The sequence below is a fragment of the Callorhinus ursinus genome, unplaced genomic scaffold, assembly GCF_003265705.2.
Source record: "Callorhinus ursinus isolate GAN/ISIS: 27379988/994484 unplaced genomic scaffold, GSC_fseal_2.0 scaffold20, whole genome shotgun sequence".
NCBI lineage: Eukaryota > Metazoa > Chordata > Mammalia > Carnivora > Otariidae > Callorhinus > Callorhinus ursinus.
The window spans coordinates 29,188,181-29,210,680 of record NW_027397082.1 but is presented as its reverse complement, the minus strand read 5'-3'; the positions used below and the strand labels follow the sequence as shown (position 1 = coordinate 29,210,680).

The 22,500-nt window shown below is 56.6% G+C and overlaps 1 protein-coding gene and 1 pseudogene across 2 annotated transcripts in view; one reads left to right on the top strand and one right to left on the bottom strand.

Moving 5' to 3' along the window:
* The window catches only part of RASGEF1A (RasGEF domain family member 1A), a 135,267-nt gene that overhangs the window by 51,140 nt on the left and 61,627 nt on the right, over positions 1-22,500 (top strand). The window contains exon 5 of one of the 2 annotated variants that reach the window (XM_073904470.1): positions 8,300-8,401. The gene's annotated coding sequence lies outside the window, so the exon portion shown is untranslated. Of the gene's footprint in view, positions 1-2,361; positions 2,494-8,299; positions 8,402-22,500 lie in introns of those variants that run through there. The other variant, XM_073904471.1, reaches the window with a different exon arrangement.
* LOC112830583 (uncharacterized) overlaps positions 1-22,500 on the bottom strand; it is a 104,860-nt pseudogene that overhangs the window by 55,920 nt on the left and 26,440 nt on the right.

Genomic DNA, 22,500 nt, shown 5'->3' with positions numbered 1-22,500 from the left:
GAGCCCCGCATCGGGCTCCCTGCTCTGCGGGAAGCCTGTTTCTCCCTCTCCCACTCCCCCTGCTTGTGTTCCCTCTCTCGCTGTCTCTCTCTCTGTCAAATAAATAAATAAAATCTTTAAAAAAAAATAAATGCATATAGTAGAAAAGAAGGCTTAAAACCAATGAGCCTAGCTTCCAACTTAAGAAACCGAAGAAACAAAACAGTAAATACCTTCACCAAAGCTGAAATACAGACATAATCAAACAAAGGGTAGACATCAATGAAATAGAAGGCACAATAGAGAAAACTCAACAAAGGCAAAAGTTTTCTTTGAAAAATATGGTAAAATTGACAAAACTCTAGCAAGACTGATCAAGAAAAGAAAGAAAACAAAGATTCCCAGTATCAGAATGAAACATGGTACATCACTACATATTTTGCAGACATCTGTGGGCTAATATGAGGATGTTATGAACAACTTGTCAGTAAATCTGAAAATTTAGCCAAATTAAAAATATTTCAAAAACACAATTTATCAAAAGTGACATCAGAAGAATTAGATAATCTGCAAGGCCCTCGATCTATTAAAGAAAATGAATCTAATTTAAAACCTTCCCATAGTGAAAATCAAGGTACAGATGGTTATTAATATTCTCATTGAAAAGCAATTGAGCACAAATTTATGATCTGTATACCATCATTTATGTATATTATACTTTAAAAAGTTATAAATGTTCACTTAATAACAAGCAAATGCTCGCTTGAACAAATATAGTGATGGGTGAGGGTACTGGTGAAACAAAATTGGCCACATATTGGTAATAGTTGATGTTGGGCCATTGGGCTTACTACCTTCTTAGCTCCCACTTTTGTAAATGTTTGGAATTTTCCAAAATAAAATGTTTTTGTCAAGAAAAGTCAGACCATAACATTACTCTGCAAAACCCTCCCCACCAGCTTGGCATTGAGTCAAAACCACAAGGGCCAATGGCCAACCAGACTCCCCCTGATCTGGTCACCTGGGCACTTCCTGGAATCTCACTCTCTACCACACTCTTCACTCATTTGCACACCAGTCTGTCTCCTCATTATCGCTTGCACACATCCAATGCATATTTTCACATCAGGGCCGTCGCATCCTATGCCTCAAATATTCATTCTTTGGATTTATCATGGCTTGCTTCACTCAGGTCTTGGCTCAGATGTCACCCCTTCAGCAAAGACTTCCCTGACCTGCCAAAATAAAATAACTCCCAAAACTGGACTCCCTCCCTATACCCTCTTTCTGCCATGCTTTTCTCCAAAGCATCTGCATCATCTGACATATGAAATATTTTCTTGTGCTTTTTATTTACTGCCTGCTTCCCACAAGAATGCAAACTTCAACCAGACAGGGGGATTCACACCTGTATCCCAGTGCCCAGAATGGCACCCAGCATCCAGTAAGCACTCAATAAATATGTACTGAATGAATTAATAAGAAAGGTCCTCAGCCTCTCCAAGGCAGGGATGGGGGATGTCTATGGAGTACTTCACCATTCTTCCACCCAAACCTCTTCATCCTGTGAGCTCCCTGGCCCTAGACCTGTTCCATATTCACTTGAGTCTGTGCCTGAAAGGGTCACTCCTGACCCCTGAGGTTGTGACCAGAGAACAAAGATGCCTGTTCAGAGAACGGGAAGCTTCACTGGGAGCCAGAAGAGCTGGATCCCGCATCCTCCTCATGGTGGTTTTGGAGAAATGGGGACTATGGAATCTCTCAGGGTGGTTTTTGAGCTTTGCTTTGCCTGCCTGATCCTGCAGGGTCCTTTCACTTCCCTACCATCAGTTTACTCATCTGTGCAATGGGAACAAAACCAACACCAACCTTATAGGGTGGTTGTGATGGTAAAGGGAATAATCAAAGCGACCAGGAATTGCCCACGGAAGCGGTTTCAGAAGCCAACATTTGGGCAGCTCTAGGGAGGCCCCAAAGGTTCTTTCACATGAGGTGGCCACATCACCTTTGGGGCGGTTTGTTGAATTATCCTTTTTTAAATGAAGGCTGGCTCGCTTTCTCCCTGCACTCTCTGCCTCCTACCCCAGAGTCCTGCGCCCTGCGCCCCGCGCCCCGCGCCCTGGCTACGCGCTTTACCTCTCCTTCCACCTTCGTCCTGCACTTTCCCTCTCCACGCTCCCGCCCCGCGCCCTCCCTCTGCCTGCGCCCGCCCCGCACTCGCGCCCCGCGCCCGCCCGCTCCCCGCGCTCTCGCGCCCGCCCGCTCCGTGCCCGTTCCGTGCCCGCTCCGTGCCCGTTCCGTGCTCGCTCCGCGCTCGCTCGCTCGCGCTCCCCGGCGCCGGCTGCGGAGGGAGCCGCTCTGCCCGCAGCTGGCGCAGCGCGGGGGCGGCCGCGGGTGGGCGGGTGCCGCGGGCCCCGGCGCCGAGCATGAGCCGCCGGCGGCGCGGGCCGCGCGTTGCTCGGGGCCCGACTGCGGCGCGAGGGCTGCGCGGGAGCTACGCCGGCCCGGACCGAGGTAGGCAGCGGGCGCCGCTATCCTCAGTCCCTCGGTCCCTCCCTGTCTCCCTAGGGCCGTCCCCTCCGGTGGCCAGCGCGGGCGGGGCGTACGCGGGCCCCGGGTCCCGCCCGGCGTGACCGTCGCGGGGTCGGGGCACCGGTTCCCGGCACTGGTCGTGGGACGCGCGTGCAGGAGGGCGTGCGGGAGCCCGGCGCGGAGTTGCCCAGAACTCCGCCCCGGGCTGGACAGCGCCAGGACCCCCCGGCCTCCAGCGCCTGCGGGGCACCGGGCAGTCTCTGCCTGGGCGTGGCGGGAGTGCACTCCGCAGGCGGGCGGGGGCACCGGCGGGCAGGTCCGCTGCCCCGGGCCTGGCGTGGGGGAGGGGGCTGGGAAATCTGAGGACCTTGGGGTGGCGCAGTTGGAAGTTTCCATTTGCTTGTCTGCATTCTGGGCCCCGCGGTGGCATCTCACGCCCTTGCTGTGTGGCGAGGAAGTGGGGCGTGAGCTCAGCATTTGAGGGGAGACGACCAGGGCGAGATGCCCCTCTCTGCACCGTGGGCAAGGGTCATTTCAAGGACCGTGCTCTCTTTGCCCCAGGCCTTGCAAGGTGCAGCTGGTTCCGCTCTGCGTGTGTGTGAGGGGGGAGGGGGCTCCTGCTGTCTGGGGAGGACACGCAGCAGGCCCTTGCCCCCTGCATCTCTAGCTGCTTCTGAGCGCTGGAGCTGCTGGATATTTACAGGGAGGCTGCCTGCCTCTTGGGAGCCACCTGGGGGCTGAGATGTGGTGGTGGCCGGGCACCCTGGTTCCCTGCTTGGATCTGTGAGCCCCATCTGGTTCACCCTCCCCACTGCTGTCATTTTTCTCCCATCCTCTGGAGCAAGGGCAGGGCCCAGACGGCCACCAGGACATATAGAGTCAGGTTGGTATTCAGGGGAGCCTCAAAGAGGCAGTGATCTGCTCTGCCCCTCAGGGGTCTTCCACCTGCCTCTGGACACAGTTTTGCCCAGTGCAGCCGAGCTTGGGTCCAGGCCCTTCCCTCCCCAGTAGGAGGCCTAGAGCGCAAAGCAGCAGCTCTTGTTATGAGTAGGGAGCTAGGGAGTCGGGAGGCCACAGGTCTTGACTTCTGAACTGAGGACAGACTGCGAGCCTCTCAGGGACTCAGCTTCCCCATCTGTAAATGGTTTCAGTGACTTTTAGGGATATTTCTGCCCTGACATCCAGGGACACTTTGTATTGGAACCTCAGGATCCCAGCCCAGAATAGGAGGAGGGCCTCCAGAGTGGGAGGAAGTGGAAGACCTTGGCTCTGGACCCGTGGATGGGTTTTGTGCCCCTCTAGCTTTTATTTGTTGTTAGGGACATGGGTCATAGTGACCAGCAGCCTTCTGGGGGGTCATGGCTGGGTAAGGGGTGGCAGTAGAACCCTGAGAAGGGAAGGAGCAGTAGAGACCCACATGCTGACACCCTCCCAGGGCAGCTGTGTACTCTTGCACATGGCTCCTGGGTTTGGGAGCACAAGCAGGTGGCCCCAGGTATGCCATGGGGGCCTGAAAGCCAGCCAGCAAGTTTGTTTTTCTCTGGGAGGCATCCTTGAACTGCCAGCCTGATGGCTCCCTTCCACCTGGCAAATTGTGGAAATGGAACAGTTCACACAGAGCAGAGGGTTTTTTGGTGTAACTTAGCAACTGCAGGCGGAGGAGGAGGGTGGGGGAGAAATACCAGCGCCGCCTGCATTTGTGCTGGGCTGACCTGAGGCCGGGGGCTGGTGGGCCTGGCCAAGTGGGGAGGGCATCCCAACACAAGGGGCCCCCTTAGGCTGACCAGGTGAGGAACAGATCCGCTCGTCCATCCCCTGGGTCCTTCAGGGGAGAGTAGTGGGGGGCGGGGATGCTCAGGTATGGCCTGAGAACCCCCGAGTACACCTGTCTCCCCAGCTGCAGAATGATGGGCTGAATGGGCTGTATTGGAATAGCTCTGGTTGATTTTTGTTTTTTAACCACCGAACCCTGTTCTCTAGCCACATGTTTCACAGAAGCCAAATTTGTCAAATAGGCCAAGTGAGGTGCAGGGCTCAGGGCATCCAACCACAGTCCTCAGAAGTGGGGGCAGTGACATAGGTGCACCTCTGCATCACCCTACCCCAGAAGAGGGGCTCCGGACCTCCCCAACAGGGCCTGCTGGTCCCAGGGCCATGGTGGGAGAGAGGACTGGGGATGCAGATCAGGGCCTGTCCTGGTGATCATAGCAGTGTTTCTCTGGGTCCAGAGCACCCTGCCCCGGCTGCCCCCTGCTGGGACTCCTCCTCCCTCCCTCTTTCCCTCCTGAGGCCATCTGCTTCAGCCCTGGTCTGCTCTGGCTGTTTTTCTCTCAGAGCTTCCAAATGTTGAGCAGAAATCTGCCTCCTATAACTCCCACCCACTCCAGGCTGCCTCTCAGTTCCTTTGCCCTCGCTTGCCCACCTCCCTCCTGTGGATGAGTGTTTACTTAGCAACTTGTCTTCCAGGCAGAATCTGAGGAGGAAGCAGGGTAGGAGGGAGGGAGGCCTGTGATCATGGGGTGCTGAAGTGACATCAGGTGGGGAAGCTCCCAGGCCCATGGCCATGAGGGGAGGGCCTCTGACACCCACTGGTCACATGTCAGGCAGGGTGCCCTGACCTGCAGGGGTCTGGGGAGGATGCTCTGCCCTTTCTTCAGTATGTGCCCTTCTCACCTCTTCCTGGGCCCAGAGCCTGGGGCAGTGGGACTGTGTGTTTATGTGTCAGAGAGTGAACAGAGGGGGTGTCTGGCTGGCACAGAGCGGGGGGGGCTATGATCCTTTCAGAATGTCCCTGGACTGGGGACACCAGGCAGTCCTAATCTGACAACCTTGGAGCAGGGTTTGGGAAGGTCAGCTGATGTCAGCCTGGCAGTGGCATGGCAGGAACCATGGAAGGGAAAACCTGAAAGCCCCATTATGTCCTGGCCTGTTCAGAGCTTGGGAGGGACAGGGACCAGGTACGGAGGAGCAGGGCTCATCCTGGGGAATGGAGGGCCTTGGGGATTCACCTCCTGGGACAGGCTTCAGAAAGGCTTGTGAGAGGTGTCTGGCCAAAGTATGAAAGTGTTAGGATCCACACGGATCCACCCCAAGGGGGTGGCGGGATGACTGCTGCCTTCTACCTGCCCACCCTGCCTGAGGGGGGGACCGTAGCATGGCCTCAGGTGTCTGAATAGTCTCATCTGCAGAAGCATTTCCAAAGAACCATGTAGGTGCCTTTGAATATGGTTCAGAGCATCCCCCAGTGATCCTGTCTGGGGAAGCTTCTACCCTCCTCACTTATTTGCTAGGGAAACTTCTCAGGATCCATGAGTGGTGTCGGGATGTGGACATAGCGCAGGAGAAAAGAGCCTTTCACCCCACTTTCCCACCATGAGCGCCTATGCTGGGTCTGGGGGGACAGGCTGCGGGACTTTGCTGCCCTGCGTGGTGGGTGGTGGTGGGAGCTCGGAGCCTGCCATATCCCTTCTGAGCAGCTGTGGGGTTCTCTGTCATGCAGGGTGAGTTCAGGGAGCTGTGGGCAAGCACCAGCTCAAGGAGAGCCTTGGCGCTGGGCCTCACGGAGTCTCCCTGACTCTTTCGAGGAAAACACCCCATTTTGCCCGTGGACCACACACTGTGAGCCCCCTGAGGCAGGGAGCCAGCCCCGGGGGCAAGACATTAGGCACTCAGGGGGCACTTCATTCCATTTGTCCAGCTCTTGTATCACTTCCTCACAGGGGAGGGGTTGCTGCCCTAGTTGACAGGTGATGTCATCAAAGGTGATACTACTTTCTTTTTAAAAAATTTTTTTAAAAATTTTAAAAGGTTTTATTTATTCATTTATTGAGTGAGAGAGAGAGCACACGAGCAGGGAGAGAGGCAGCGGGCGAGGGAGAGAGAGAATCTCCAGCAGCCTCCACGCTGAGTGTGGAGCCCTACCTGGGGCTCCATCCCACGACACTGAGATCACAACCTGAGCTGAAATCAAGAGTCTGACACTCAACCGCTCAGCCAGCTGACTGAGCCACCCAGGCGCCCCTACTTTCATAAAACTTCTTCAGCTTAAATACAACAACAAACTGCTCTCTGCCCTCTCCCCCTCCAGCTATTTTCCCCCTTCTCTCCTCCCCTGCAAGTAGGCTGACTCTGAAGCCGTGTTCTCTGCTTGCTCACTCCACATCCTCACTTCCCACTCGCTCCCAGCCCACTCCAATCTGGCGCGCCCTCGTCACTCCTGGGAAATGGTCTTCAGGTGCCTGTGGACATCGATGGCCCTCTTGGTGTTCACGCCTCCTGCTCCCAGGCATTTGTCCCCTGGGGCTCTGCAGCCCCTGCCCCCCGCCCCTGTGTGCCTCCCAGTCCTCTGGCCACCCTGCAGACCTCTCTGCAGGCTCCCCCTCCTCTCCTGGGCCCAGTCACTATTCCTGTTCCTCGGGACCTGGACCTACACCCTCTCTTCCCCAGCCACGGCTCCTGTTCCCTCCTCGGTGCTGATCCCATTCTAAGTCCTTTCAGTGTGGCCTGTTCTCTGGGCTCCGTCAGCGGTGCAGCCTGGGCCGGCTAGATGCCGTTCAGATGACCATGGGCGGCCTGTCTGCTGTGCCCCCGAACCTCACCTGCTCCAGGCTCCCCATTTGAGCAGTCGGTATGGCCAAGGCCTCCCTCTTGCCTCTGCCAGGTCTGCCCTCACAGTGACTGCGTGGTCAGCCTGTCACCCCAGGCCTCTCTTCCACTCCCTTCCCCTGCCCGCTGCTCTCTCCACAGGCCGGGCTGCCCCCTCTGGCCTGCACACCTGCAGCGGCCTCCTTCCCCACACCACAGCCAGGTGACCTTTTTAACCTTCTCTTTGTCAAAATGCTCGGAACCTCCTGTTCCCAGGCAGGACTCCCTATCCCCACCTAGTTGGCTCCCAGCCTTCCTGGGGGGTGCCTTCCCGCATGGGTGTGCTGTGCAGAGTGCCTGGGCCTCTGCAGCATGTCACCCCTGCGTAACTGTGATTTCTTGGAGTCAGGTGTACACTTGGCCTGTTTTCCCCTCAGCTCAGACTGTGGCTGGGCTGGTAGACTCAGCAAGCCTTCCTGGAATATGTGCGAAAGCATGAGCCTGTGTTTGTGATGGGGCAGAGACACGCAGATCTGTGTGGAAACATGGGCCGGGGGCGCTTGACCTGGACCGTGTTGCTGTCCGCACTCAGGGAGAGGAGAGGGGAGCAGACCCAAAGCTCTGGGACCGGCAAGGGGCAGTCTCCGGGGAGCTGGAGTAGTTCAGGAAGGAGTAGTGGGGGTAGGGCTGGGAGGCCAGGCTCCTGCCTGTTGTCACCACCACTTCCGTTTCTCCAAGTGTCACCCTCAGACTCTACCTTGAAGAGAGAGTTCTCCCTGGATCTGGTTGCCATGGCAACACTGTTAACAAAGAGTAGCTTTCGTGGAGGAGGCTGGCTCACCCAGAAGCTGAGGGGGCTGGGAGAGGGTGTGCCCGTTCTGATGGGTTTGTTAGCTGAGCTGGTTTCCCCACCCCCAAGGCTGCCTGACCGGCAAGGACCCCTCCCCAGACCCTCTCTCCCTGTGGGGCTCTCTGGGCCTCTGGTACTCAGACCCTTCCCATGTGCATGTCATGAAGTCTCTGGATTCCGTCTGGGTGTGGCCTGAATCCCAGCCACTGCTGGGTCACTGGGGCAGACCCAGGGAGGCTTCTGACTTGGGACGTCGGGGGACGTGCCCAGCCCCAGCCCAGGCACTTCCTGGGGTGAGGAACCCTATTTTGTTGCTGTAGAAACCCAGGCTCAGAGGCCCAAACTTCTGCCTAGGATTTCCTGAAGACTGGTTCTGTGTCCAAGCCCCTTCCAGCTGTGAACTGTGAACATTTGGGTTCCCTTCCTCCTCTGAGGCTATGGTCTTGATCGTATGAGGTAATGACATGCAGCGCTGGGTGGGAGCCTGGAGCTTCACAGCCCTGGCTGTGGTGACTGGGGAGGGTTGGTCCCCCTTGCTGGGACCCAGGTCTCTGCCTTCAGAGCTGAAGGAGAGGGATGCAGAGGGGAGGCTGGCCCGTGAACCAGCAGGGGGGGGGGCGGTGGTTAGAGTTGGATGGGGTTGGAAGCTCACATAGAAGGAGCTCATGGAGTTCCTAGGGGGAGCCTCTGCAGCTTTCATGAGTTAATCACTGAGAGCAAGCAGGAGGCTGTCAATTACTCATTTTATTATTGTTGGTATTAGTAGTGGGTGGCCCCTACTGGGTGGATGAGGCCAAGAGCAGAACATCAGGGCTGCCCTCAGGAGAGCCCACCTCATTTCCACCCTGCCCGTGGACACCACCCCATGAAGGGGCCTCCCATACCCAGCAACCCCTCCCTCCTCTGGCCTGGGAGCCCAGCTGACCTCCATCAAGGTGAGCGTGTCTGTGAGTGTTCCTGTGAGTGATCGCTGGAGTGGGTGACCTGGGAGCATCTGGTCCCCAGGTCCCCCACTGCTGGGTCAGCAAGTGAGGTTTCTCAAGGATTTAGGAGGGGGGATTGTCAGTGAGCAGGGTTGGCCAGAGTCCAAGCTGTTGCTCTGGCAAAGGCCAGGGCGGCCAGATCACTTCCAAGAATGTGGGGAAGGGGGCGTTTGGGGTAGGGCCTGGAGGGGAGCCACCCACAAGGCATGAGTCACCACCTGGACCACGCCCCCAGCGATGCAGTGGCTGGGGTGCTCACAGGTACTTGCCGAACCACGAGGTCAGCTATCTGCAAACTGGCTGTAAAAACACCTCAAGGATTACCAAAAAAACACTGTGATACAGGCAATGTTTTCTACCTACAATGCAATAATGATAGAAATTAATAACAAAACATAACTCTAAAAAGTCTAATATTTGGAAAATTTAAAACACGTGTAAATATGCAGTGGATCAAAGAAGAGATAATAGAAATTAGATTATAATGTATTAAATGATGAAAACATAAAGAAGGATACTTGTGGGACACAGCCATGGTGGCCCTGCAAATGTGTCGCTTGCCACCACCAGCTGACCCTGTCTGGAAAGCCCTCGGTCTTTGAGAAATCCACACACAGTTGCCTCCTCCTTGGCCCCGGAGATGGGAAAGAGGCTAGGAAGCGGCGCCTAGGAGAGGGGTTGGAGGCAGGGTGCTGGTGACCAGATCCCCCGCGGACTGCAGGGGTGCCTGAGGGAGGTGCCAAATCTCCCAGCTTGTCCTTGTGGTCAGGCAGCCTGGGGCCAGGGGAGCGGCCGTGCCTGTGAGCCTGCAGAGACTGGGGGGGGGGGCGTTTAAAGCCCACTGTCTGGCCGAGGTGGCCCCCGGGGTGCAGCTCCAGGTCACAACAGGTCATATCCCTGGAGGGGGGATGCCAGGCATGTCTACAGTTGGGCTGAGATTTTGAAGAGCTGTTGTTTTGTGGGGTGACCGTGGCGCTGTGAGGGGATGAAAAGGAAGTCGTAGTGCCAGAACAGCCCTGGGTTCCGAGTGCGGGGAGCAAAGGACAGCAGGCAGTGTGGTGGAGGCCGGGGAGTCGGTGGACCCCCTGTCTGTGCTCAGACCTTGGTACGCGGGGCGCGTGTGTGGGCTCTGGGTACGCGTGCATGCGTGTGCATGTGTGTATGTGTGTGTATGTATACATGCATTCACGTGCACGCACCAGGAAGCGGTCCTTGACCAGCTCTCTGTCCCAAGGGCTCTGCTGTGTGTTTCACTAATAAGTGACTTAATTTAATGTCCTAAATATTTTTTTTATGCTGGCATCGTTATACCCATTTTGTGGATGAACTTCCTCTCTGGAGAGAAGGGCAGAGGCAGAATTTGAACCCAGGTCTGTCCTCTGTGCCAAGGAGCACTTTGGAAAGTGGGTAATGTGCTCCTGCTTCTGCCCGTGGTGTCCTGTGGCCTGGCTCACAGCACTGACCACCTTGCCATGAGGTCTCATCTTCCTGAGGTGTATCCTCATGTGTCTGAGTCTTCTACCTTGTACTGCTTACTGCTGGGCCCCAGGACCCAGTGCTGTGCTGGTGCATGCGGGGCGAGGGGAGCTGTGTGCTCTGTCAGTTTGTCCAGGGAAGGACTGACAGCATGGTCATCAGCCCTGGGCCTGATGCTAGGAGGCTGGGCAGGCCAGGGATGGGAGAACCTGAGACTGAGGGCTGTCCAGGGCCCACCAGACTTGAGAGGGGCACATCGGCCTGGGCCAGTAGGGTAGTATGGGGTGAGGATCCCTGGCCTGGGGATGTGGGGCCTGCATTCCAGCTCCAGCCACTGTTTTCCTGCCTTGCTCCCAGCTGTCCTGCCTGGGGCTAGTTGGCTCCCTGGGGTCCCCACTCAGGCATGTCCTGCAGCAGGAGGGCCCATGAACCCTCCCAGGCTTCTTGCAGCCCAATTCAGGGGTGGGGGCACCTGGGACTGCCTGGAGAGAGGTGTGGAGAGGCTGAGCAAGTGGGCAGACAATGAGGGCCAGTGTGGGTGTGGTTGGCACAAGGATGGGCTATGGGCCTGGCCCATGAGACGCCCGGTGCAGCTGGCCTGCTAGCTTGGCAGCCCACCCCACACTGGCCGGGCCCCTCTGTGGCTCCCTGCCATCTAAACCACTTGGCCTGCCCTAACCACATATGGCATCACACACAGGGTAGCAGGTTGCTCCGTGGGCAGCCCCCTGAGGAGCTGAGGGCACCAGGCACCAGGTTGGCCATGAGGATGAGGCAGGCAGGGGCAGGGAGAACTCTTTACCCTGCCCTTGCCTTTCACCTCAGGCCTCCTGACAGGGCGGGCTCATTTGGCAGTGCCAGCAGTGGGCACCTCCACCCATGAGTCTCCCACCGCAGAGTTAGACACCCCCATGCCCACCTACGCAGGTGATGCTGAGTTAAATTAAACTGACTTGCACCTCAGTTAACCCATCTTTCCGTGGCGGGTTGACTGGGGCCGGGTTTCTGGAGCCCCAGGGCCCTGGGTAGCTCAGGGGCAGGCAGGCCTCTATGAGAGGGCTTCCATGCACGCATGCCCGCCTGTCCGCTGCGCACCCCCGGCAGCTCTGAGCTGACCTGTAATGCACATGGCTTTTGCCTAGGGGCGTAAATGTTTTCCCACAGGGAACCGCTGCGCCTCTACAGCTCTGATGTTGGAGGCTCTCGTGTCCTGGCCCTAGCCTGCCACCCTCACCAGGCTGTGGCCATGTGCCTTGGCCAGAAGTGCTGACTGCCCAGTTTGCCAGGCCCTGGACAGCGGGAGGAGGGCAGGCTGTCAGGCCCGAGGGGGCACACCATTCCCCAGGCCCGCAGGGATGGCCAGAGCAAGGCCCCCGAGTTCCCCAAGGGAACCCAGTGAAGAGGAATCCCGGCTGCAAACAAGGCATTTTATTGCAGGGATAACAGTGATAAACACCGCCTAATGTGGCAGACGCCAGGCCCGGCATTGGAGAATGGTGATGTGTCTCAGGCCTGCTTTAGAATGGGGAGGGTGCCCTGGCCTTGGGAACCTGTTGTGGCCCAGTGCTCTGTGCACCCACAGCCGGGGCAAGGGAGGTGGTGGGGGGCTTGGCAGAAGACCGTCGCTTCATAGGACACTGGAGCTGGCTGGGTCTGCAGGCCAAATAGGACGGAGGTGGAGACTGAGGCTGGGAGGAGGGGTGGGGCCCAGGTGCCAGGAGGCGAGGTGGGTGTGGAGGGGCGATTAGACATAAGCGGGCCCAAGGAGAGCATGGAAATTGTCATGGGTGTAGCAGCAAGACTCCGAGGGGCTAAGAACCCTGCCCGAGGCTGGATAGCCCAGGCCTGCCCCTCCTCACTACCTCACTGTGACTTCTGGGGCCGAGAGAAACCCATGCTCTGAGGTGCTGCCTGCCCTTCACCCCTCGCTTGAGAGGGACTTGGGGAAAGGTGGTGAAGAGCCAAAACAATGTGGGGAGATGTCTCATCATCGTCCCATCCACCGAGCGCGTGTGGAGAAGCAGTGTGCCGGGCTCTGCCCAGGTTCTGGGAGTGCAGACAAAATCCAGAAATAGGGAGGGAATGAGCGGAACAGGTAATTAGAAGGTGCTTGGGGGAGGAGGGAGGGAGTGTGGGGAGCTTCCGTTTAGAACAGAGTGGTTAGAGCGGCCTCACTGGAAGGTAGAGCTTGAGCCCCTTGGACATCTGGAGGCAGGGAGCTCCTTGCAGAGGGAGCAGCTGGTCCCAGGCCCCAAGGTGGACATGGGTTGCCATGTCCAGGAAGCCAAGAAAGCCAGGGGACACAGTCCATGGCAGGTGGTGCCTGGGGGCCACTGATGACATGTCACTTTGGGGTGAGCCGTGGACTTGTGACTTTACTGGGGTCTCATGTCTCCTCTGCAGCTTAGCCGTGTGCACATGTGGATGGTTCCAACAGAGGGGCAACTGACCCGCCACACCAGCTGTGTCCTCAGCCCTGTGCTTCCCCCAGGAGAGAGCCTAGTTGGGGAGCCTGCTTGGGGGATGTTGTTACATCGAACTTGAGGTGCCCTGGGAAGCTGAGAGAGACATGGTCTGTGTGCGGCCGTGTGGGCGGGGACTCTGGAAAGGTCACCCTGGGTTCCTGACCCGCAATGCCTCACCTTCTTTCTCCCCACTCTGCCTTCCCTGGGATTCCCGCCTGCCTCCTCATAGGGCTGCCCTTCCCCCTCCTCAGTTTATAAAGTTTGGCATACTGTATTTATTTCACTAGGCATTCAACAAGTAAAAAGGGTCCATGTGGAGCATGTCTCCTCCCTCATCCCTGCCAGCTCCTAAAGGCTGAGGGAGCCCTGATGCGGGGCTTGATTCCAGGACCCCAAGATCATGACCTGAGCTGAAGGCAGACACTTAACTGACTGAGCCACCCAGGCACCCCCAATTTTATTCTTATTTATTTATTTTTAAAGATTTATTTATTTATTTGAGAGAGAGTGAGAGAGTGCACTTGAGCCTATGCACGCAAACAGGGGGAGGGGCAGAGGGAGAGGGGGAGAGAATCTGAAGCAGACTCTGTGCTGAGCACGATCCCGAGTTGTGGCTCCATCTCACGACCCTGAGATCGTGATCTGAGCCGAAATCAAGAGTCGGGCGCTTAACCAACTGAGCCACCCAGGCACCCCATGCATTGCTGGTTTTAACATCTGCGTGGCCTTCCGCCGGTGGATGCGTGGTAACTCATTCCTCCAGGCCCTGAAAAGTAGCCATTCAGATGGTGTCCACTCTCCTTTATAAGCAGTGACTGCAGCAAGCATCCTTGCCCAGATATCATTTTACTCCAGGTGTGAGCATATTTGTAGGATAAATCCCTCAGAATAGAACAGTAGGGTGAAATGGAGGTGCATTTGTAATTTTGATAGATTTTGCTAAGCTGTCCTCCTCAGCCATAGGGATTTATACTTCTGTTGGTGATAGATGTAAACACCTGTTTCTCCATCCCCTTATCTTTGCCGATCTAATAGGTGAAAAATGGTATCTCATTGCAATGTTAGCGTTTCTCTATGAATGAGATTTGAACATATTTTCATATGTATAAGATTTACCTGTATTCTCTCTAGTGAACTAATGTCGGAATTGGCTGATGGTATTTTTCTTTTTCTTATTGATTCATAGAAGCTTTCTATATATTAAGGAAACTGACTCTTGGAGAATGAGTTGCAAATCCTTTCCTCAACTTATTGTATTTTCATTTTGTTTGTTCTGGTTTTTGCCATGCAGAATCTAAAAAATTTATGTAGTCGGTATTGTACATATTACATTTGAACCTTGTGAAATTACTGTTTCTATAGGTCAAAAATTGTTGCCCATCAGTAATTTCATGAAGTTCAAACTAACAGAAAAACTTCTGTACCATGAAACTATAAAGAAATACTCTCTTGTGTTCCTCTTATAGGCGTATGGTTTTGTTTTTCAAATGTGAGTATTTGATTTATCTGGTAGGACTCCAATTTTATTTTTTTCCAGATGGCCACCCATTTGCCCAACACCACTTATTAAACAATTACCTTTCCTTCACTGACTTGAAATATCACCTTTATTCATATACTAAGCTGCTATTTGTGTTTGGGGTTATTTCAAGACTTTCTTGTTTGTTTCATTGCTCTGACTCTATATTCATGTGCTGATACCATGTTTTAAGTTTAGCTGTTATGAAATTTGCAAACACACCGAAAGGTAAAGAGAACAGAATAATGAACCTCCATATTCTCATTGCCCAGATTCAGCAGTTAAGATTTTACCAGCTTGCTTCACTTACTCATTTTTCCTGCTTCCTTCCTTCCTTCGCTCCCTCCCTCCCTTTCTTTTCTTTTTCTCTTATTCATTTTCCTTTGGGCTGAAGTATTTAAATCAAATCCCTGCCCTCCATAATTTGCCCCTATTTACTCCAGCGTGGATCTCAAACGAGGCCATCTGCAAACAGAACCAGGCGGTCATTATCACACTTAACAGAATTAATAGCAATTCCTTGCTGTCATCCAATGCCCAGCACATCTTCAGTTTTCCTTAATTGTCTTAAAAATGCTCTTCTACAGTTGACTCTTAAAGTTAGTAACCAAATTGACTCCACGTGTGGCGTGTGGCATGTGGCTTTTATTTGTCACAAGCCTCCGTAATGTGAAGCAGCCCTTCCTTTCCCAGTCACCTTTCTTTAAGCCATTGGCTTGTTGCAGAACCATGGTGAGTCTGTGTCCCTAGAATGTCCTGTTTTTGAGCCTTGTCTGTTTGCTTCCTCGCAGTGTCATTTCACGAGTTCCCCCGCTCCTAGTATTCTCTCCAAACTGGAGTTTACCTCAAACAACTTCGTTTTACGGGGCTCCACGTTATTTGGCAAGAATGCTTCGTGGCACAGGCCCGGACGCCGCAGGAGTCTGCTACGGCAGGTCTGGTGGCAGTGGGCGTGAGCGTGGGGCCGATGGGCCCTCCTCCCCCTCCATCCGTTCCATCCTCTGGCGGTCTCAACTCTTGACAACCCCTGTCTGAGTCAAGTATCCCATCAAGGGCTGCAACGCGGCACCTTTCTAATTGTTCCTTCCCAGTGCATTCGGGATTCTTCTGTAAGGAACGTTCTCTCATCAACCAGGGCTATCTGGTTACCCCAAAATGATTTCAGTAAAAAAAAGGCAGGGTAAGTGCTAAATTCTCTCCTTTGCCAACACATGGCTCCTTCTGATTTTGCAATCTGTGCTTGTCTCCATAACTCAGCAGCCTCAGCCCGCCACACCCTTTTTCATCAAATTGCTTTTGCCATGTTTTTCAGGCACAACCCTATATTCCCGCTAGTGCTTCTGTGTCTGGTAGGACTGAGTTTGCCCCGTTAACCGCGCTCGTGTTTCCCGCGGCCGGCACTGCAGCTGCCCGGTTGCCGCTTGTGACGTCACAGCCCGGGGGTGGTCGGCCCGACCTGGTTTTCCCATCTGTCCTGCTATGTGGAGGGGCAGCCTTCCAGCAGGTGAGGTTCCCCTCCCCCAAGATTGCTAGATCTTAGTGTAGCAGAGATGACTGCACGTCTGGGAGGCTGGTGAAGAGGATGTGTGGATGAGCCTCCCTGGATCGTGGGGAGAAGTGCCTCCTAGCTGTCTCGTCCTCTCTCCGTCCACTGACATGAGCCATCTCTGCGTCAGGAAGGAGGCTGAGAGGGGAAGCTGAAGGCCCTGACAGGCCCAGATCTATTGTAACCGAAGAGGTGCTTTTCCAGGGTTGAGAACATTCAGGAACATCAGACAAGTGGCACCCTCATGACATGGCAGAGGTCCCAGCTTGAGGAGATGCCCTACCCAGAGCCCTGGGGAGGCAGGGCACATGCAGAGTACAGAGGAGAGAGCTGGGTGATGAAGAAGGGCCTCAGGAGCCGGTCCATAGCAGCCCCTTGAGGCATAGGCCTGGGCCCGCGGGAGAGCAGGGCCACCTGGAAGGGCCAGCCCTGCAAGTCCCTGGGCTCTCCTCCCTAGCTCAGTGCCCTGACGCATCCTTGCTGACTTTTGGGGGTCTGAGCTCTGCTCCTGAGCTGCTGTGCTTGCATTTGGGGTCCGATAAGGGCCCCTGCAGGTGGGTTGATGCTGGGGTGGACCAGGGACAATAGGTAGAGGGTGTCTGACTTCACTGGCCAGAAGAACCCACTAGGAGCAGAATCCACTCCTCCTAAAGCCCTTCTTTGCCCTCTCTTGCCCAAGGCCCTTCCCAGCCTGGCCTTGCTGCCTGGCTACGCCTGGCTTAGAGCAGGGACTCCAGCAGCAAGGGTATAGTTGTGCATGGATTAAGGGGTCAGAGTGTTTAGGTGGCCTCCTCTCCCGTCCCCTCCCTGCAGAGCCAGTGCTCCCAGGTGGAGCCCCCCGCCCCCAGCTGATGTGGGCTGAATGAATGAACCCGCAGAAGCTGCCTCCCCAGTGATGCAGAGCTGGTGCCACGGAGGTGGCCGCCCTGGCAGCGGCCTGGCCTGCTGCATGGACACTGTGGTGGGCATCAGGAGGTATGCCCCCCATAACAGTGGCTCTGCTCAGTTGAGGGCTAGAGAGTCCTCCCCCGTAGAAGTGATGAGGAATTCTGCAGGCCGTGAACAAGGGCTCAGAGGCAGGGGCAGAAACACTGGGAGGAAGCAAGTTTCTGGAAGCTCCTAGGACCCCCCTCGCGCCCCGGTGTGTGGGGCAGTGCTGGGCAAGGGTACGGCAAGCCTAGGGTGGCCTTCATCTTGAGCTACCTGCTTCCTGGCCCTGCCTCGCCTGGCCTGGGCTCCGGCTGATCCCGCAGGTGGGGCACCAGGCTCAGAGTGCCTTCTTGCTTCTGCTTCCCAGGCCCTCTCCCAGCTCTAATTTTAGATCATTGGTTCTCAAAGTGGGATCCTAGGACCAGCAGCATCAACATCCCCTTGGACTGGTTTTTAGAAATGCAGGTTCTCAAGCCCTATCCCAGACCTCCTGAATCAGATACTCTAGGGGAGGAGGCTGCAATGTGTGTTTTGATAAGCCTCCGGGGGATTCTGATGCCTACTAAAGCCTGAGAACCACTTCTTAATAGCGAACAGCTCAGCCCAAGGGGTTCAGGCCTGGACAAGAATAAGACCCTCCCTCTTGGTTCTGAAAACTTCCCAGGCTACAGCCTGTGGTTCTGAGCCCACTGAACCTTACCGAGTGCCAAGCCTGCTCCCAGATGCTGACCCACCAGGGTCAGCCCAGAATGTTCTGTCCACTTGGGCCCCAGATGCTCACCATGCTGGGTATGTATCTGACTACCAAAGGCACTACAGTGCAGGGAACTTTGAGTTCAACACAAAATGGGAGCTTTTCTGTTCATCATATTTGCTTTGGTCTCTAGAGAGCTGCCCATAGCATTCAGCTGACTCAGCCTCGGTCGCAGCAGAAAGCTCCCCCAGCCCAGGCTGACTGGACTTTTGGGATGGCTCAGGGGCTGTGGTCCGTGTCTTGATCAAAAACCCTCTAGGGGAGGTTAGTGGCTGGCCCAGGGCCAGGACGTGGGGGAGCTCCCTTCCCGGGGCAGCCCTGCCTGTCACCCCCACACACATTCAGCTCAGACAATCACTCGGGAGTAACTGGACCCAGTTACTCAGAGCACAGATGAATCAGACTTCCCGTAATTGGCATTCAGGAACTTGGGAGCTTGGAAGGGTTTCCAGGACACTCGGGGTGCTGACGTCTCTTGGCATCTCTCTCCCAGCCCGGGACAAACAACATCCAGGTTAAAGAGCCACTGCCATTAGAGAGAGTTTGTACCTGGCGGAGCCCCTCTTTAAATGGATCATTTGACAAAGGATCCCTGACGTTGGGTGATGGAGGGGGTGGGACGGGAGGGAAGGGCATCATATCTGGGGACCCTTTCAGATAAGATCTTTTCACTCTCACAGAGCTCCAGGATAGCGGTTTGCCCCAGGTCTACAGAAGCACAAAATACACTCAGAGAGGCTGAGAAACCCAACAAAAGTCACGCAGCAGGAAGGCTCAGAACTGGGACTCGGACCCTGCCTGGCTGTCCCCACAGCTCCAGGCCCTCCCATCGTGCAAAACCCAGGGCGTGGCCTCCAGGAGCAAGTGTCTGGCCTGGGCTTTCCTCCCCCTCCTTGCTTCTGCAGAAGGGCAGGGAAAAACGTTTAGTCATTAAATAAATCAAATTCAGGTCCTTAACCATGCGATTTGCTGGCACTGTAATGTGTTTGTACGGTTTCTGAAGCTTCTGGAGGAGAACAGAGTGGACAGAATCTGTACAGCCCCTGGGGGGCAGGGGAGAGACAGGTGCTCCGGGACGGTGTATGGGGGCCCCTGGGCAGGGCAACCACAGAAGCAGCTATGGGCCACGGCTCCAGGAGTGGTGTCGGAGAGGCTGGGACCCCACCGGCAGCGTGGTCCTTCTGGTCTGCCTGCTGGGGAGCAGTCCGGGCCCAGGGTACTGGACATGTTTAGGGGAGGGGCAGGTTCCATGGTGGCCCATGTGGCCCCAGTGCCCACAGCCTGGCTGCCCTCCTTCCACTGGGCAGAGGGTCAAGGCTGCGTCAGACCTGGTGGATGGGGAGCCAGTTGTGAGGAGTGGACAGCACCCCATGAAGTCCAGGGAGGTCACTGGGGAGACCACGCATCCAGAGACTGTCTACCCATGAGGCCCAGGCTGCAGCACCTGCCTTTCCCTCAGCTGGTCCAGAGCACAGCGCCAGGGGCTAGTGAGTGGAAGAAGTGTCCCCAGGACGGGTGTCACCAAGAGAGCTCAGAGGGTGGATCTTAGCCGCCCAGCCCCTGCCCTCCCACCGGGCCTCCAAGCTCTCGGCCTCCCCAGGGTCCTGGGTAGATGTGGGCCAGGGAGACTGAACCCAGGGAGAGTGGGGGACATGAGCCTCTGACCCTTCATAATCCGGGGGAAGTCCGGGTGGGGGAGGGTACAACCGATTCCGTGAAGCCCCGTTCCATTCATTCTCCCCTGTAGCTGGGCTCACTGTCTCTGGAGCCCGCAGCCTGCTGCCCACCCGGCCTTTTCCCTTCACCACTCTCTCCTGTCACCCACAGTGCCCCTTCCAGTGCTTTCCACTCTACCACAAATGGTTTCCCCCTTCTCTACCTCTGCCCACCCTCAGCCTCACTCCTGTGGGCCTTTGTTTACCCACTGACCGATGGCAGGCCAATGCATGCCCTTCCCATCTCCAGCTAGGCTGTTGCCCTTCCTCTGTACATAAGCCCCCAGCTCCTCCTTGCCCTCTGGTCCACTCCCCAAGCCGAATTCCTGGGAGCCTGGGCCCGGGGCCACTGTGGGTCCTGGGCCTGGAGCTGATGTCCTGGCATGACTCTGTGTCTCTGGGCTAAGGCCCTCCTGGACCTCCCTGAGCCCCTGCCCAGGCCCTGCCCTGACTCTGGCTGGGGGTGGGGGGTAGCCTGTTTCTGCACTGCCTCCCTCCCACCCTGCAGCTGTGTCCTAGCCTGGCTCCTACCCCCTGCTGGTCCCCACACCCTGGACTGCCCCTGTCCTGACTTCCACCTTCTTCCTCTGCAGCTGAGACACCTGTCCCTGCCCCGTCCCCCTTGGGGCGGGGGGAACAGAACCCCAAGCCAAAGTTGAGGAAGCTCAAGCCCAGACCAGGGTGACCTCTGGGGCCTTTGTGAGACAGAGGAAGGAGGAGAGGGAGTGTCCACAGGGCCCCTGCAGCCACTCTCCCTCCCTCAGCCCTGCCTATAGCCCAGAGACCCCGGAGACATGCTTGCAGGCCCGCCCTCCCATTCTGGGGCTGCGGGTACAGGGGGCTCAGGTACACTCCGTGGGCACGGGCACTTGGGGGTGCAGGCGGGGGGCATTATGCTGGTGATGCCTGTCCCTCACGATGCTCTGTTAGGGGCTCTGTGGGCCTCTCACCTGCATCAACTCCTCTAGTCCCATCAACCCTGAGGAACAGGGCAGTTCCTGCCACCATCTTACAGGGGAGGGAACTGAGAGGTTAAGGGAGGTACGAGCTGGCTCCGGGCTGTGCTACTGCCCACAGAAAAGGGGTGCTGCAGGGGAGGGCAGGCCCAGGTGTGGGGCCTCGCATTGGAACTCACTTCAGGAGTCAGGGGGCCCCTTGGTGGGCCTTGGACCCTCGGTGCTGCATTCAGAGATGCCTGTGGTGACGTTATTGCAGGTGGCAGAGGCCTGTCCTCCTCCTTCCTCCAGGGCCTGTGAGGCCCAGGGGCCAGAGGAGGGCAGGGGCCTTCCTGGTCAGATGCAGTGAGAGGGCCCAGGAAAGCTCCCTAAGGGGTGCCCGTAGGTTCTCTGAAGGCTGGGGATTGTCAAATATCCAGGCTTGTTGCCAGGGCTGTTGGGTTCCATTGTGGTTTCCTGGCTTTGTTACCTGGCCTAGCAGATAGCAACTCTGTGTGCACGCTCCTGTGGTTCACAGGCCTATGGCCACGCCTGGCAGATTTGGCTTCTGAGTTTGCCCACAGCACCCCAGGAGAAGCAGCGTCTCAGGCACTTTCTCTGGCTGCCTCCGCTGGGTGGGGTAAGGCGGCCAGACGTTCCTTTCCTTTTCCTGTTCCCACAACGCAGTGGGACCCACACTCTAGGCTGCCAGGGTTAGCCCAGAGCCAAGGCCCCTAGCCTGGCTGGGCCCAGGACAAGCAGTGTGGTACCTCCAGCCTCAGTTTCCCCATCTGTGAGGCAGACAGCCAGGTCGAGGCTGTCCCAGCTCTCTCAAGGGTGAACAGAAGCTCAGCACACACTGCCTCGCTAGACCCCAAAGACTGTTTCCCTGAGTGCCCCATGCCGGTGGACCGGCTACCTTCCCTTGCTACCCTTTTCCCTTGGCCTGCTCAGCTCTGCTGCCTCTTGCTGACAAGGGGCCCCATGGGCCTTTGGTAGTTTGGGGGCCTCCTCAGGACACACGTAGTGGGAGATGTTAGCGACGCCAGGTGGAGACCCTGTTCACAGATGCCTTGAAGTCAGAGATGCTTCCTGCCTGGGGGTTGTTGGGCTGTAGGTCTGGCCCCTATTACAGCTCTCCCCCAGATGCCCGTATGCCCGAGCCTGACTCCCCAGCACTGAGCACTTACTCAGGACTGGGCTCTCTTCCCTCTCCCTCATGTCCAAAGCTGGGACGGGGGCCAGGAATCAGGGAGACCACCTTCCCCCATGACCCCCACAGCAGAGAGCAGGTGGTGAGGGTGCAGCTCTGTCACCCACCTCCCCCTTGCACACGTTGCTGCTCCCTCTGGGGCTCAGATGCCTTCTCTGCAAAAGGAGGTGACCCATAAGCTGTGTTCCAGGGCAAGGTGACGCTGCACATTGCTGGGGACCTGGGTGTTCTCTGGCCTGTCTCCGTCTCCAACTCTCCCACCTGGCAAGGGGCCCCCAGGGCTCCCAGCTCCAGGCCCACCTGGGCTCCACCCAACTCAATCTCTTGGGGTCCAGGTCCAGGAGTGGGGGAGCCCCGGCCACCACCCAGCACAGAGAGTCAGCAGCCCAGCCCTGAGCTCCCTGCGGTCAGGTGCACTGCGGGCCGCCTCCGGGCCCCTTTCTGCAGTGCTCCCCCCAGGCAGGGGACCAGCACACAGCCTCTACCGGAAATCTGATGGGGGAGGGCGGGGGTGAGGAAGGGGAGAGAGGGAGGGAAGGCCAGAAGGACCTCCCTAATTCACATTCATGAGGTAGCTTTTAGTGTTGCCTGGCAGCCAGAGGAGAAAGGAGGGTGTCCAGAGCCCAGACCATACCGATGCCCCGGCCCCACTCCAGGCTTAACCTTCAGTGGACAGACAGAGCTGGGAATCAGGCCCCAGGTGGCTCCAGGTTCTCCCTCCAGGGCTGTCTTCCCAGAGGAGCTAAGGGTGATTGGGCTCCCAGGACTGGCCACACCCCTACCACCTGATGGTCCCGAGTCAGAAACTAGGTGTCCCCCTCCCCCAGCACTGGGCTCCAGGGCGCCCCTGATGTGAGGGTCTGGGCTTTGTTTCTACTTTGACCCTGACTAGTGTCTGTGTCCTCGGACAGACTTTCACATCTCTGACCTCAGTCTGCACTCCTGTAAAATGGGCCAGTAGCACTCATAGGAGTTACTGTGAGGAGTAAGTGACAAAGATGTGATGTTTAAATCCTAGG